General features: G+C 39.5%; 1 protein-coding gene across 2 annotated transcripts in view; it reads right to left on the reverse strand.

Annotated features, from left to right (window-relative positions):
• Window positions 1-15,719, reverse strand: part of ZFPM2 (zinc finger protein, FOG family member 2) — a 363,363-nt gene that overhangs the window by 204,769 nt on the left and 142,875 nt on the right. The window lies entirely within an intron of this gene.

The raw sequence follows: 15,719 nt of genomic DNA on the forward strand, positions 1-15,719 counted from the left end.
AATCACCTAGTAGATGTGGAATCGAAATCCCACATAGCCAACACTTTGATTATCTGATAACAATCCTGGTGAAACACAACACCTCTATGCTGCATTGACTGGAGAAGGGGATGGACCAAGTACACATCAACATTAAAAGTGTGTATTACAACAAAATCAAATCATAAGAACATTACTAGATTAGACCAGGTTCCCTACAGTTCCCATGGATAGTAGCCACTGATAGATTTATCCTCTATGAATCTGTCTAATCCCCTTTTAAAGCCATATATGCCAGTGGCCAATACTACAAACTTTGGTAGTGAATACCGCAGTTTAGTAAAGAAGCTTTTCCTTTTGGATGTCCTGCATCTACTGACCATCAACTGGGTGACAGAATTTTATTTGATTGCATCAGCAAAAAAATGCATTTCCATTTTTCTCTGAATGTATCTCCTTGTGAATATTTCTGTCTCATTTTGCAAACAGAAGCAGAAAATTGCAAATACAGGAAGAAATTTCCATGAGACGGTGAGAAGGCTCATGAAAAATATTCTTGTTTTTATTGGGAGCTAGTTGTGAAGTTCACTTTTTTCCCTTATGGAAAGCCAGATGTACGTGCACATCTACAGGCACTTTTTCTTCTACATAAAGATGAAACCAGCCGTATTTGTCTGCTTCTACACATTAAAAGCAAGCATGTCTATGGACATGTCACATTTAACTGATACTGAAGGAATCATGAGAATCTTTGAAAACCCTTTAAAAAAAATAATTCAGCCTCCCATTCTGCCACTGACATTTTTCATTTGAAAAGGGTTCAGACTCAGTCAAACAGTGACTCCTTATCTATACCTGTGGATTTACAAGCAGGCCTGTCTTTTAATGGATTAAGAACGACAAACTTAGGGCAGATCATTCAGTGATAACCAAACATCTAGCAAGTTCCCAGTTGCACATGATGATGCTATTCTTTTTAAGCAGAGAACAGTCATTAATAGCACTATTTCAAGGGTGTTTAGGCAATATACAAAGCTACAAAAAGCTAAGAAAAGATTTTCTTTCACCCATTCATTTTACTACTGAATTGGGCACCATATATCCTTCTATTGTTACAAAATCTATTGCATTCAAATATGTTTCAGAACATCCTTACAAATCTGCACCTTTAGATTTGGGCAATTACAGTTGGTTACTCATTATAATACTCTCGCTATTACATCAGAAAAACTTAATTTGCACTAGTGACTACAGTATAGATAGGATGAATATATTTCAATGTTATTACCCCCCAATGTTAATCACAAATCCTTGCTTAATATCAGGACAGAAGTAAAATAATAGTTTCAGCATCAAAAGGGTATTTGTGTCAGCAGAATTCAGTGATCCTCAACATTTACAGTTGTAGTACCTATTTTCAACTAACAAATCTGGTAAGTATTGTTTGATCATCTAAAAGGGAGAAAAACCAGAGGGAAATTAAACTCTAGTACTATGATTCATATAAATATTCAAAACCTTAATGTAATTTCAAGCAATTACCTTCCATTACTCTACAGGTCCAAACATCTATACAGGACCTTGCATACCTTTTTATTAGCCATGCATATTATTTTGTGAATACTACCAATAACCATTATCTAGTATTCTACTGTACTGCCTTGCACATGACTTGAAAGTCTAGTTTTTTAAGTTTTTTAGAAGAATCCAGTGGGTCTCAACACGGGTACAATGTAGTTGGAGACTGAAGAGGTACCAGGAAGCAGACAGTAAAGAAGCCCGAAGAACCAAATAAGCTTTGGCATCTGAACAACAGTAGCCAGGAATATCTCTTTGTTTTACTCCCATTCTCTTTCTTTAGTATGTTGGATGCCTAAGCTCTGGCAAGGACAAGCAGGAAGCAATGAGGTAAAGACAAAATAAATATCTGAAACATCATTGGGTGCAACATATGTCAGAATGCCAAGAAGCAATGGTTTGCTGTACAGAAGGTAACCAATGTACACTGAAAGGACTGGTTCTTACCAATATCCTACCATTCCATTTAAACTCTGAAGCTGTCCTATAGTCAAAGGAGTGAGTTGGCTTTTCCCACGAAGGAACAACCACTTTAGGTGAACTAAGGCTCCTTAGGCTAGAGAAAGGCTTCTTGGAGGCTGGTTCAATTTATCCCATTAATGTTACTAAAGTGTTAAAGGGTAATTAGAACGCTCCTTAAAACCTTTTAGGCCCAATCTTTAAGTAAAATGCAAAAATTACAATTTGTTGGGAGCTGGCCAATAAGCAAGTCCCTACTTTTTTTTTTCTTAAAAGAGAATGCTAATTTGCCATAATTTATGCCATTATGGGTCTATGGATGTGATGAATCTTCCTCATATTTAAATTAAAACTAAAATTCCTTCCCAAATTTACTCATTAAGGCTGTTGATCTATCAACATTACAGATATTTTTATACATGATAGTGTAGGAGGGACACAATAATGTCTGTGACTGAACATTTATAATGATCAGGTACTTTTCACAGGAAGAAAAATCATAACTAATAACTATTTGGAGATCAAGCATTAGGACACAGGTAAACTGGATCCGACTTCTCAAAAATAGGCTAAAAAAAAGAACTGGCAAGTTCTAGGGTTGTGCGTTTCAGCTCAGTTTGCGCCTTGTCTGCTGCCATTTTATGCTTCTTACCCTTCACGTGTGCTGCTGGAAATGGCAGAAGAGAGTGACGTGCCTTATATATATATGACTCTTTTCCACCTGTCAATCAATCCAGGCAGCCAATCCCCTTCCTCCATATTCTATAATGGAAATTTCAGCATTCCTGCCTTTCCAGGGGCCTGGGAGGGTTGGTGTTTGGGGTGGAGCCTCCAAACTTTCAGGGTAGCTCCGGGAGGCTCTTCCATGACTCCCCTCCACATTTCAGAATGATTGGTCCACGGGGTCCACGTCTAGGGGTTCCCAAAGAGGATGCCCCCATACCTCCATTATATGCTATGGGACGGACTCTCCATTGGATATAAATCATGCAGCCACATCCTGCATAAGCTGAAGCTTCTGGAACAGTTTTAGGGCAGCCCTGCAGAGAGCAAGCTACAGTAATCTAATATAGAGGTAACCATTGCATGGTTCACTGTGGCTAGGTTAGATGTTGACAGGGAAGGTACCAGTTGCCATGGCTTGTGGAAGTGATAAAAAGCCTGGCAGGCAACATTTGTTACCAGGACCTCCATAGGTAAGGGGGAGTTCAGAATCAAACCAGGCTCCTGATGGAGGTCAAGTAGTTAAGTGGCCTCAATTGAGAGCCAACAATGTCCTGCAATGGCCTCCAAACAACTGGCCAGCAAATTTGATGGTGTAGACAGATGGCTGGCCATCAACAGAAGATGCAGCTGGGTGTCATTAGCATATTGGTGGCACTGCAGCACAAAACTCCAGACTATACTTCTTTTTTCTTGTTTAAAAGAAAATAAGTGGAATTAATTTGACCCCCACTCATCTGCTTAAGAAACAAGTGATCTGCTAATGCTGATTCTGAAATGTATTTATATTGGTCAGGTCTTCATGCTTGTAATATAACCAGAAAACACAACTTAGACTTTACAAAAGCATATGAATATCCTGTATCCTGTGCATATATATGTGGGAGTAAATTCCACAAAAGTTGTTGGGATTATTTCTGAGTAAACATTGACAAGATCAGGCTGTTCCAAGATTTGGAAATCAGATACAATCATGGATATTTCACTTTCAGAAAGACTTGATAGTAAGAATTTTTCCCCTTTACTCTTTCTTCAAGACCATACATATTTCCTGCTTGCTGAGTATGCTTGTGCAAAATATGTGAGACCCATAGTACACGCTAATCAATTTTGGTAAAAGATAATGCTGCTAGTGCTGTGGGCTGTTCCTCTTATCTTGTTGATATAGCATACTTTTAAAGTCTGTGATTACTCAAAGACTTATGATAGCTGCACTGTAAAAGAAGCCCCAAGTCATGGATCACTAGCTCAGCTACAAAACATCCCATGGCTTTTAAGATAATCGGCCCACCTTGGTAGATGCTAGGCCGGAATGCAAGGGTTCAATTGTAGTAAATTCTTTCCTGTGCATCTGCACTCTTACACACATCAGTGCATGTAAAAACGAGCAAAAATAACCTAAGGATATCAATTTAGTTGCATTAATTTGTGTAACATCCAACAGCCATTATCCATATCTCCTAAACTTTCATAATTTCAACAACAGATGATGGATCAAAGTCATCAGAATCTTGCTCAGGTCTATTCACAGTTGACCTACATGAGTAGATATATTTCCTCCCTGGAAGATCTAAGTTATTTTGAATTAGAGTGAAAAACTTTAAAACAATTTAATCATGAAGAACTGTGTTAGTCTGACCAACTTTACACCTACTCCCTTCATTACACAAATAATTTTATTCTATGTAGGAATTATATTGTATCCGACATATACCTTAAAATCAACGTTCCTAAGACACCAGATTTTGGAAAGTCAAATTCAAACCCTTCCTTTCTGGTTATTCAACATTTAACTAACAATAATATAATTACTTAGAAATTAACATCTCTCACTTTTTTGAATATGACTATCTCACAGGTTTGTTGTGAGGTTAAAATACTGTTCTAGTATTTTTTGAATAAGGATGTACTATGTCGCAAATGTACTTGATGTACTATAACTTGCATGTTCCAGAACAGATTATTTGTTTCACTTACCGTGAATCATCCTCAGTGGTCCTAAGGCAGGGCAGTCTCGTGCGTGGGAAGAAGCTCCTCCACTAGATGGCAGGGTTGCACATCTGTTTTGGCGACCCCTATAGTGGAGGGGCTTCTCAGGTTATTCAAGGAACAATATCTTTTGCTAAAATAAAGACCCTCCCCACAGCCTGTCAACTAGGGGCCCCTCCCATTGATGGTTCTGAAAAGTTGTTCTAGGCCCCATTCTAGCTGGCATCTTCTGACTCTTCTCAACAAGCTACACAGACTCCATCCAGGGCTGTTACCTGACAAGGTCCCACCCAGAAAACAATTTGAGGTGGAAAAAATAATAGAAAATTATTGCAAAATTATAGAAATTATAGAAGCAAAAACAGCTTTCTCTGTATTATAGGGACCTAGTACCTTACTATACTACAAAAGATGAGTGCCCATAGGCACTGGCATACAGGCTGCAAAGTAGCTTCCCCTGTAATAAAGGGACCTTGCACCTTACTCTTCTACCTTTTCTATCATAATAATGCGGTTTTTGTCATTGTACTCCATAGGAGCGCTGTGCATGTCCTGCTTCAAGGGCAAGGAAGAAAAAACTGAGGATTCTGGCAGAAGTCCCTCCCCTATAGGGGTCATCAAGAGAGATGGATGACCCTGCCATCTAGCAGAGGAGCTTCATCTCATGGGTGAGACTACTCCAGCAGAGGACCACTGGAGAATGACCTGAAAAAATGAAAGTTAATCCAGAAAGGCCTTGAAAGTGTCTTTGCATATTCCAGAATCCAGTTCAAATAGCAAAGGAGACTGTTCTACATAGTTTAACCACTGAGTGGCTGCTGATAATACTCAGAAAATGCAACAACAGATTAAGAGCTCCTGCCGAAATTAAGTTTTAAATTATAGGGTGCACCTGTGATTACCATAAAAACACAGTAAATTTCCATTCAGGAAAGGTTACTTCATATATGCTTCTGTGCTGCTTTCTTAAAATATGCATTATATTCTGTGAAATGGGTTGACAGGCCTACCTTCCTTCAAATATTCACATCATTGTCATGCCCACCCTACACCCCTCTGCCCCACAGTACTCAACTCTCAAAGCCACATTAAACTACAGTTCCAAGCATAAACTTGAAATATGGCATTCTCTTTTCAAGTACTGCAGTCAAACCTAGATAAATCAGGCTAGCCATTCAGAGATCTTATCAGTCCTGACTCTTTAATAAATCGAACCTCATAAGTTCACACTGCAGGAAGTTGTCACTAAATGAAATTGTGACCTTATCCGTTGCGTGAACTTATCCTGCTGACAACTACATTTATTGCAGGGATAAGCAAGCTTCGGTAACAACAGCAGCAAAACCCAAACCCATGCTTTTGATAATTGCGATCTTAGTTACATGTATCACTAATAGATGGCATCGTATCTTGATGGTTTCCTAACGATCTACCCGTGATGAACACCTAACCCCAAGAAAAATGTGTTCCATAGGTAAGTGCTAAAACCACTGGCAGGCAGCATTAGAAGTTCACAAAGGATAGGTACTGTGTGACAGCCTTGAATCAGAAGCTATTAGCCAAACACAAAGAGCTCTGAATTAGTGTGTAATTGCACTGGAATAGATAACATAATAGAGGTGGCAAAACAGTAACATTTCCTTTTTCACAGGATTCTCCAGCAAAGGGACATGGAACCCACAGACTCTGCTCTGCATCAGCGCAGCATTTCTTGGCCCTTCTATTAAAAGTCTCTCAGGAGAAATGGCCACAGCAGTTGCTGTAACTAAACAAGATCTCCATTCTATGCAACTATGTTAGAGAGACAGCCATATGTATTTAACAGTATTAATAAATCCTGGTCCCAGTTCCTTAATTTAATACATTTTCTTCAAGCCTTAAAGTGAAAACCAATTCCGACACAAACTAAGAATGCCATGTCCCTATCAGAAGTGAACAGGCTCTCCAATCAAGACACTCTGGTAGGTGCTATGACAGGACTATGACTATAAACCTCTACAAAGAGATTAAAAGCCTTGACGCACCTATCAGAGTATCACCTGAAAAGACCAGGAATATTACCTCTATACGATGCATGTAAAGTACAAACTGCAAAGGAACTAGAGTCTGTACCACATCTACCTCTTAAATTTTGTCTATATTCATTAAACTCCTATAAATTTCAGGAAGCTAGACCAGGTAGCATGATCACCTCTTCACTCAGCCAATATACTCTACCACATGCCAAAAACAGTGCTGGAAGGTGTTTTCAAATACATGACTGCAGGGCAACAGAGAAAGACAGAAGAAAAGGCCTTAAAACAGACATTAAATGGACTATGTATAACATCAGTTCAATACTTTCCTAGGCCTGTGATTATTGAATAGATCTGAGTAGAATTCAGAGTAGGCCTGTTTAGGATTTCCCTCACAATCTCTATGGAAGGAGCATACAGTACACAAATGGTACAGATATTCTAGAACTGCCGCTGAACAGCAAGAAAGCACAGTGACAAGAATCTTAAAGATAAAGCAATAGGATGTTGGAGTAAGAGTAGGACAGGGATCATTGCTGAGGTCATATGACTACAATTTTTCATCTTTTAATTGGGGGGCAGGGTCAGTTTTCCATGCCACCAGTTTTCTTTGACATGTTCACATACTTGTTAGTTTCTTTTATGGCATTTTTACAGTATCTCTTCATCAAATACATTATGCCCCACTTTAAAGCCACTGGTAGACTTACAAGTTAAATAGCAAATTTGGTCATCAAAAAAGAACTACCTCAATTCAAAATATGAGCAAACTATAGAGGAAGAGGAAGAGGAAGAAGAAGAAGAAGAAGCAGAAGCAGAAGCAGAAGAAGAAGAAGAAGAAGAAGAAGAAGAAGAAGAAGAAGAAGAAGAAGAAGAAGAAGAAGAAGAAAAGAATTGTTTTTATACCCTGCTTTTCACTACCTGAAGGAATCTCAAAGCAGCTTACTATCGCCTTTCCCTCTTCTCCCCACAAAAGACACCTGTGAGGTAGGAAGAGTTTAGAGAGTTCTGAGAGAATTGTGACCGGTCCAAGGTTACCCAGCAGGCTGCATGTGGAGGAATGGGGAATCACATCCAGTTCTCCAGATTAGAGGCTGCCACTCTTAACCACTAGATCTCACTGGCTTAGATCAGAGTTACAAAAATTTAGCATTATTATTAATAACATGCTCACAATGATACAAAAGAAAAAATAACAGTAAAGGCTTTATGAAGCAAGTTTACCAAAATCTGAAGATGTTCAGAGAGTTTTAGAAGCATTAACAGTGAGAAAAAAATGAATCCTAGGGAAAACCAAAAACAAAGATTTCAAAAGGTATCAGTGAACTGAAAAACAAACAAATGGCATGATAGATAACTAAAAGGTTAATAGTCTATTAGTTGTAAAAGCAGGGGTAATTAGAACACCTTCAACATACAGTAGGAGTAAATCTTTTGAAAACTGTAAGAATTCCATGGTCCCTTTATTTAGTTTAAGTAGGTAACATGAAGAAACAGATGTCAGAAAGTCTCTTAGGGGTAGGAATAAGGAAAATATGGTCAGCTGATAACATTGAAAGACCTAAGCTATAATAAAGAATCCACTATCAAGCTCTTCTCAAGCAAAAATCGCCCATCTCGGGACTTGGGGTAATACTGGTATAGGAAGTCAAGTTTCCTCTCATATCTTCCAATATAATTGGATGGCTTCAAAACAGACAAATGCTGTAGCATTGCTACACTGCTAAAGTGTCATCAGAAGGGACATATATTGATTTCTGTTTTAAAAGATACCAACCGAATATGGGTAAAATTCCAGCAAAAACTAAGAGCACTTAAACTTCATTAATAACAGTAAGATTTAGTGGTGGTGTTTGAATGTATTAGTCATCAAAGTTCGTATATCACAGATAAATGTTCTTAGATCACCTCCTATGCAATATTTTTCAGCAAGCCAATTCATATATTTAGCTTTTAGTCATCAAGTGTTGGCAATCAAGTGAAGACGAGAAACCAAATTATGTACATTCATGTGTGAACTAGCCCCTCAGATTTACTCAACTGTGTATTGTGCTAAAAGAGAAGTTGGTATTAAAGTAAACAAGTCAATAAAACGGAACAGACTTGAAGGCAAAATACAATTTCTTAGAAGTTTCACTATGGGACTTCTTGCCAGTAAATGCTATTAGGTGACTAAAGAAAAATAGATCAAATACTGAAGAGTAACAAGTTATCATTTGTGAAACGTTGCTGGACTGAATATTTTCAAAAAGTCCTGTTACCAAAGTAAGTTGGTTATCTAAAGCCAGAGTCCTATACAAAGTTATTCCTTTCTATACCCACTGAAACCAACGGTCTCAGAAAGGGGTTACTGAATATGATTGCAATCTTAGTGAAACAGTACTTACATGTGTACTGCAAATATGTTCTGGGTAAAAAAAAAAGATCATATTTAATTCAAAGAAATCTTGTGCAGAATAGAAATGTTCTGGCAATATATGAGTGCTGTTAAATACAGTTTAATTATGTCAAAGGCTCTGCAAATTCCATTTGCAGATCCACGAGGAGCTGTCTAGGGACTTAGTGGGAGCTTCTACAAACCTTGGGGAACCCACAAATTTGCAAGTAAGTTTTGACATGGGGTGATAAAATAAAAAAAAAGAAAACGGTTTAAATGCAAGATTTTGAGGGACTACATTGGGTGAACCCAGCAGAGGCAAACTAAAACAATACCACTATAGAATCATAGAGTTGGAAGAGACCTCTAGGGTCATCTAATCCAATCCACCTGCTGTAATAAAATGAGAGAGGAGATGTGAAAACAATGTCAGAGATGACAGCGTGGGATTGAAAGAAAGCAGGTAGGCAAGGAGGATACTAGAGGGTACAGTGAAACAAAAGTTAGCGGCAAACCAGAACCAAAGTGGGAAAGCAAGGAGGAAGAACACAAGCAGACAGGCAGGAAGAAAGATTGGGAGCGGGTGAAATCTTATGAGTACTTCTCGCGTAACAACAGAATTTGAGCAATGTTTCAAGTGTTCAAAGATCTTAGCATCCATTATCTTATAGTACACAAGCAACCTATAAGGTAGTTATTTTTTCATATTGCTAATGAAGGGCTGAAATTAGTAGACAGCAGCTTGCTTAAGGCCAATTAGCAAGTTTTGAAAGAAGCAAGACTTGAATACTTTCCGGTTCACACTCAGTCATTACACTACAAGATGAGTTCACTGCTGTATAAGTTTCCAGATCTCACTTGGTCTACTGCAGAAGGAAAACTGCAGATATATTCAAATTACTTGTTTGACCTGGGCAGAGTCTACACTTACTTTCTTTATTCCGTTGTCAATCCTGTTGAATTCAGATCGCTTTGAACTCGGGTCTTCCTCTCCCCCCTCCTCCCCACTGAAACAGGAAAGTCTTCTGCACGTGGTTAGGGAGGCTCAGAAGGTGGGGGGGGCCTCTTTCTTTCTTTTCTTGAAGCCTCTTACTTTCTTTTCTTGAAGGCGGGGGGGGGGAAGCCATGCAGGGAGCTTCTTTCTTTTCTTGGAAGTGGGGGGGGGAGAGGATCGAAAAAGGCAGAGGAGGGAGGAAAAATCCAGGACCAACAGAAGTTGAGAGAAATTAGGGGCTTCTCCTTTAAGGCTAGCGTGTCACATGACCAGGTGTAGCCTATCAGAGGTTCTCTACCACGGAGCTTTCTTTATTCAGGATTAACAGCAGTCTAAGATATCGCACAATAAAGGTAGGGTCACTCCGGATCAATCCTTCTTGCTGCAGAAGGAAAATTAAAATAGCCCAAAATCCAAACGGAAATCGCATTCTGTGTAGAGGGCAGGGACTGAATCGATCTGGGGTTGGAATAAAAGCTCCGTGCAGTTTACACCCTGGAATATATTTTTTAAAAATCCAGATGGTATTTGCTACTTCGGAAAAAAAATCTCAAATTTTATTTTCAAAGTAATATAAAAAATATATCTCCTGCACATCAGTTAGTTATTATACCAGTAACACTTGCACATCAGTTACATGTTGTTTTGCTTACTTAGCATATGATTAGCTCATAACTTATAAGATTAGTAGGAAATATCATGTAAAGGAAAATAGCCAGGTAAACATAGTGGAAACCAAAATGGTTGGTTTTGTATTATTATGGCTCTTGAGAGGGTTAACTTGGGCTCTGCTTTCACACTGATATTTCAAAATGACAGAAAAGATTCCCAATTATAGAATGACACTGCCCAGACCTAGCAGGCTGTGGAGTTAGTGCATCCTGCTTACGTGTAGTTTGTGCAGCCTTTCTTGTTTGCTCTCTCGTCCCTTATCCCAACATGCACCAGGCCCCCACGAGGCCCCCACAAATACAGATGATACTGAATGCCGGACTTGGCATGAGCAAGCTGCTGGTATTACTGGAGAGGGCTCCCATCCTCCTTTTCCCCTGGTAAGATCATCATCTGCTGCTGGACTCTTGAGTTTGTTCCTTTCCTCAGCTGCTCCTGATTAATGTCCCTTTGTGTGGAGATTCTTTTCTGATAAATGCAAAGACATTTCACGCTCATGATTGTTAGGGTTCTGTTGGTTGTTTTGAGAAACTAAGTGAGCAGGGTTAATAGAAGAAAATATCTACCTTCATTTATTTTGTTTAGGTGTATGCTTTTCCTTCTTTTGAGGTTTTCCACAAAGGTGGCCTGTTTGTGAGAACAAGTCCTGCAGAAAGGCATGTTTGTACATGTCATACTGTTTTTAATGTTCTCTAATTCTGTAATCTAGCTCTATTGCATTGTTGGTTGTATGTTTTATACTGTTTCCATTGCTGTACTTTTAATTGCATAGTCTGGTTCTGCTAGGGTGATAAACTATACATAAATATAGATGCAATACATAAGTATGTTTTATAAATATCCCTGTATGGTTTGCAGTTTACATATCTCAAAGACCACTTAACCCCATGGGAACCTACCAAACCCATATGATTATCATCTGAGGTGCTCCCACCTTCTGAGGTTAGTTAGATGGGTAGCAACACAACAGAATGCTTGCTTGGTCATGGCAGTGAAATTCTGGAATTGTCTCACCAGGGATAATCATTGGTTCCATTTGATCACTATCTTTCACCAGTGTCTGAAGACTTTTTTCATTTGCCTATCATTCCCTCATAAGAACATAAAAACAGCCCTGCTGGATCAGACAAATACTCCATCTAGTATAGCATTCTGTCTCACACAGTGCTAACCAGTTCCTCTAGACAGGCCAAGACTTCCTCTGGCATTGCCTCCTCACTTTTGCTCAGAGGCCTAGTGACCCTTTCTTTCTGTCCAGTGTTTGAATTGCTGGGTAAAATATACATTTTATTATTGGTTTGAAGTTGGTTTTTTAATAATTCTGCTTTTAATTGTGAACCACCTTGATAGCCCTGATTGGACAGAAAGGTACAATTAAATTATGTAAAAATAATTTATTAATGGCCTATACATAGCAACCTTTTTTACTAAGTAAATGTTATTAGATTTTTTAAACTCAAGAAATAATATGTTCAAACTGGCATACATATCACTGGTGTCAATCTATCACTTTCTTGCAACAATGGTGTATAGTCCAGCCACATTTTTCTAAAGAGTCAGCCCTGGTTAGTATTTGGATAGGAAACCACCAAGGAAATCCAAGTTTGCAAGGCAGAGGCAAGCAATGGCAAATCACCTCTATATGCTTTGAAGTAGGGTTAGGCGCTTTGGTGCCTGAACTGGCCGTTCGCTCTTGACGCAGCCAATGCCGCGCCGCAGGGGGGAGGGGAGGTACGGGTGTCGGCGTGCCGGCATGCTGGCAGGCACACACACGCCCTACTTTGAAGCCTCCATGGGGCGGCTGACCCCCAAAATGTCTTAGCGTAACATTTTTAAAAATATACACAATATTTTATTATTTCTTTGGGATTACTACTGGTTCCTGAAAGTAAAATCACTGTTTCCCCAACGTAGACACTACAATTTCTATGCAACTTCTATCTCTACTCATGTTGTAATAACACCAATTAGCTTGAACACAATCATAGCTCTACTCCTATGATCTTTTTTTTTACATATTTGTCAAGTAATTTAATAACATAATCTGTATTATACATATACTAGTTTTGTAATTGTTTCACACACGCCACACACATATACACTTTAAAATATCAAATACAAACTTTTACAACTATATAATAGGTATTTTATGAGCCTCTTGTGGCGCAGAGTGGTAAGGCAGCCGTCTGAAAGCTTTGCCCATGAGGCTGGGAGTTCGATCCCAGCAGCTGGCTCAAGGTTGACTCAGCCTTCCATCCTTCCGAGGTCGGTAAAATGAGTACCCAGCTTGCTGGGGGGTAAAACGGTAATGACTGGGGAAGGCACTGGCAAACCACCCCGTATTGAGTCTGCCATGAAAACGCTAGAGGGCGTCACCCCAAGGGTCAGACATGACTCGGTGCTTGCACAGGGGATACCTTTACCTTTACCTTTAATAGGTATTTGTTACACTAATATTAGTGCTAAAAATAAAACTAGAATATTCAACTGCTGAAATATCTAAGAGCCAGGAGATCCTAAGATTGTCTAGCTGCCATGCAAGAGACATTCGGAGGTAGTTGGCCATTGTCTGCTCTCGCTTCAGGACACTGGTATTCCTTGGAGGCAAATTTTCGAGTCCTAGCCAGGGCCAAACCAGCTAAGGTAAGATATGATGGAATCAGGCTTGCCTGAACTATCCAGGTCTGGTATAATACTGCAGATTAACAGCACAACGTCTTTGAAATACAAAAAGAGAATATTTTATTCTGTACATGAGAATGTCCTGGACCATCTTATTTTAAATTTGTTTCCTACTACAAGATATACATGCTTTGAACTGTTGTCAGATTCCTATACAGTTTACCCTATCTCTCTGAACTGTTAACTGAACACAAGAATGTGCCTTTTGAAGACCCACAAATACTCTTTCAGATTCAATGATTTTACAGTCCTCTGTACAGCTGCCACATAAGGAGTAAAAACACACAAAACTGACTTATAAAGCCAGGACGACATTATAAAAATTAATAAAATATAAAATATATTTAAAAATTAAAATAAATAATTAGTGGTGTACCTTCAGGTTTAGCCCAACCAAAAATATACCCCAAAAGAACATTATAGATTTTTTAAAGTATATTTTGGCTTCCCAAATGTACCTAGGATTTTTCAGAACCGGGGGGGGGGGGAATCCCAGATATATTCAGGAATTAATGGCAAAATTGTGCTGCCCAGAGTAGAGAACATTACCTGCAGGATCAGCTCCTGAGTGGGCTTTGTTGTGCAGTTCAATCTAAACAGGGCTGCCCAGCAAAGCCTGAACAGAGCTCTCTCCAAAGGATCAGCTCCTGGGTGGGTCCAAGCAGAGCCCAGACAGAAAGTTCTCCCTGCAGGATTGGCTGCTTGGCAGGCCCTGTTAACCAGTTCAGTTTAAACCAGGTTGCCCAGCCAGGCCTGTGGAAAGAGTTTTCCCTTCAACATAGGATGCTTGACCAGCTGTTTTTTTTTTTTAGTAAGATGACCAGATTGTCCCACTTTTGGAGGGACATCTGGAGGCACCTGGCAAATTGTACTTATGTTGAAATTAAAATATATATATATTACAATACTATTTTTGCGTTCTATTCGTTCTATGAAACTTTTTGTTGCTCCATATAGACCAAATTTTTAATCAAGAACCCCCCCCAGACAATGGTGTCCCGCTTTACCAATGTTAAAATCTGGTCACCTTATTTTTGGGGGTGGAGGGCAGTCCGGTTTAAAGGGACTATTCAAAATAGTCCCAGCTGAGCCGTCTCTCAGCTGTTTTTAGCAGCTTTACTGCTGCTTTGTTTTTCCTAGACTCCCAAAAAGTCAGCATTTCTAAAGAATCTCAGATACGAATCTGTTTTTTTTCAGGAGTTCTGAACTGTTATGGGGGGGGGGTTGACCCAAGATGAAAAATACGGGGGGGGGGGGGGATTGCACACCCCTAGTTATTATGAAGAAGCACTGCACCACCTAACACAGCGGTGGTAGTGACTTTCCAAGATCTTGAGCAGGCTCTTTCCCAGCCCTGCTACATAAGATTATTTCAATTGTACATGCTAGGGACAAAGAGAGCCTCTTGTGGCGCAGAGTGGTAAGGCAGCAGACATGCAGTCTGAAAGCTCTGCCCATGAGGCTGAAGTTCAATACCAGCAGCCGGCTCAAGGTTGACTCAGCCTTCCATCCCTCCGAGGTCGGTAAAATGAGTACCCAGCTTGCTGGGGGGTAAACAGTAATGATGGGGAAGTCACTGGCAAACCACCCCGTATTGAGTCTGCCATGAAAACGCTAGAGGGCGTCACCCCAAGGGTCAGACATGACCCAGTGCTTGCACAGGGGATACCTTTACCTTTACCTTTACGGACAAATATAGCGCTCTTCCACATACAAAACAAATGCTTTACAGATGAGCTATGAAGTAGATACATCAACAATAGAGCAGCTGTAAAATTTCAAAATTCCTGTTGGGCACACATTTTCTGTTGCTGTTTCTTATTATATGTAGAAAGTCATGGGGAAAAAATAAAACTATTTATTCTTGCCATGGTAACTACTTCCCAGGGACTTTTCTATTTTATCAGCAATTACTTATCTCCCAAACTCTAAGGTTCTGCATAGGGCAAGAGATGTATCTTCACACATTTTTGTCAGCAGTCCAGAGTTTGGCATAAATAGCACAGAGTTAAAACATGTTACAAAATAAGATACCAAGTGTTTGACAAAATCATTATTTCATTGAGAAGTATGATTCTTTTCTCTGCATGGCAATAAAGAAGAACTTTTCAGTCTGTCCAAGTCATAAAGAACATCCCCCCGGGGGCGGGGGATAATAAAGTATGTTACCAGTATGACTCAGGTAGTTGATTTGGTTCCTGTGACAATTCACTAAGTGCCAAAGGAACCACATGAATAACCCCGATCCAGC

The sequence above is a fragment of the Paroedura picta genome, chromosome 9 (assembly GCF_049243985.1).
Source record: "Paroedura picta isolate Pp20150507F chromosome 9, Ppicta_v3.0, whole genome shotgun sequence".
NCBI classification, from domain to species: Eukaryota; Metazoa; Chordata; class Lepidosauria; order Squamata; family Gekkonidae; genus Paroedura; species Paroedura picta.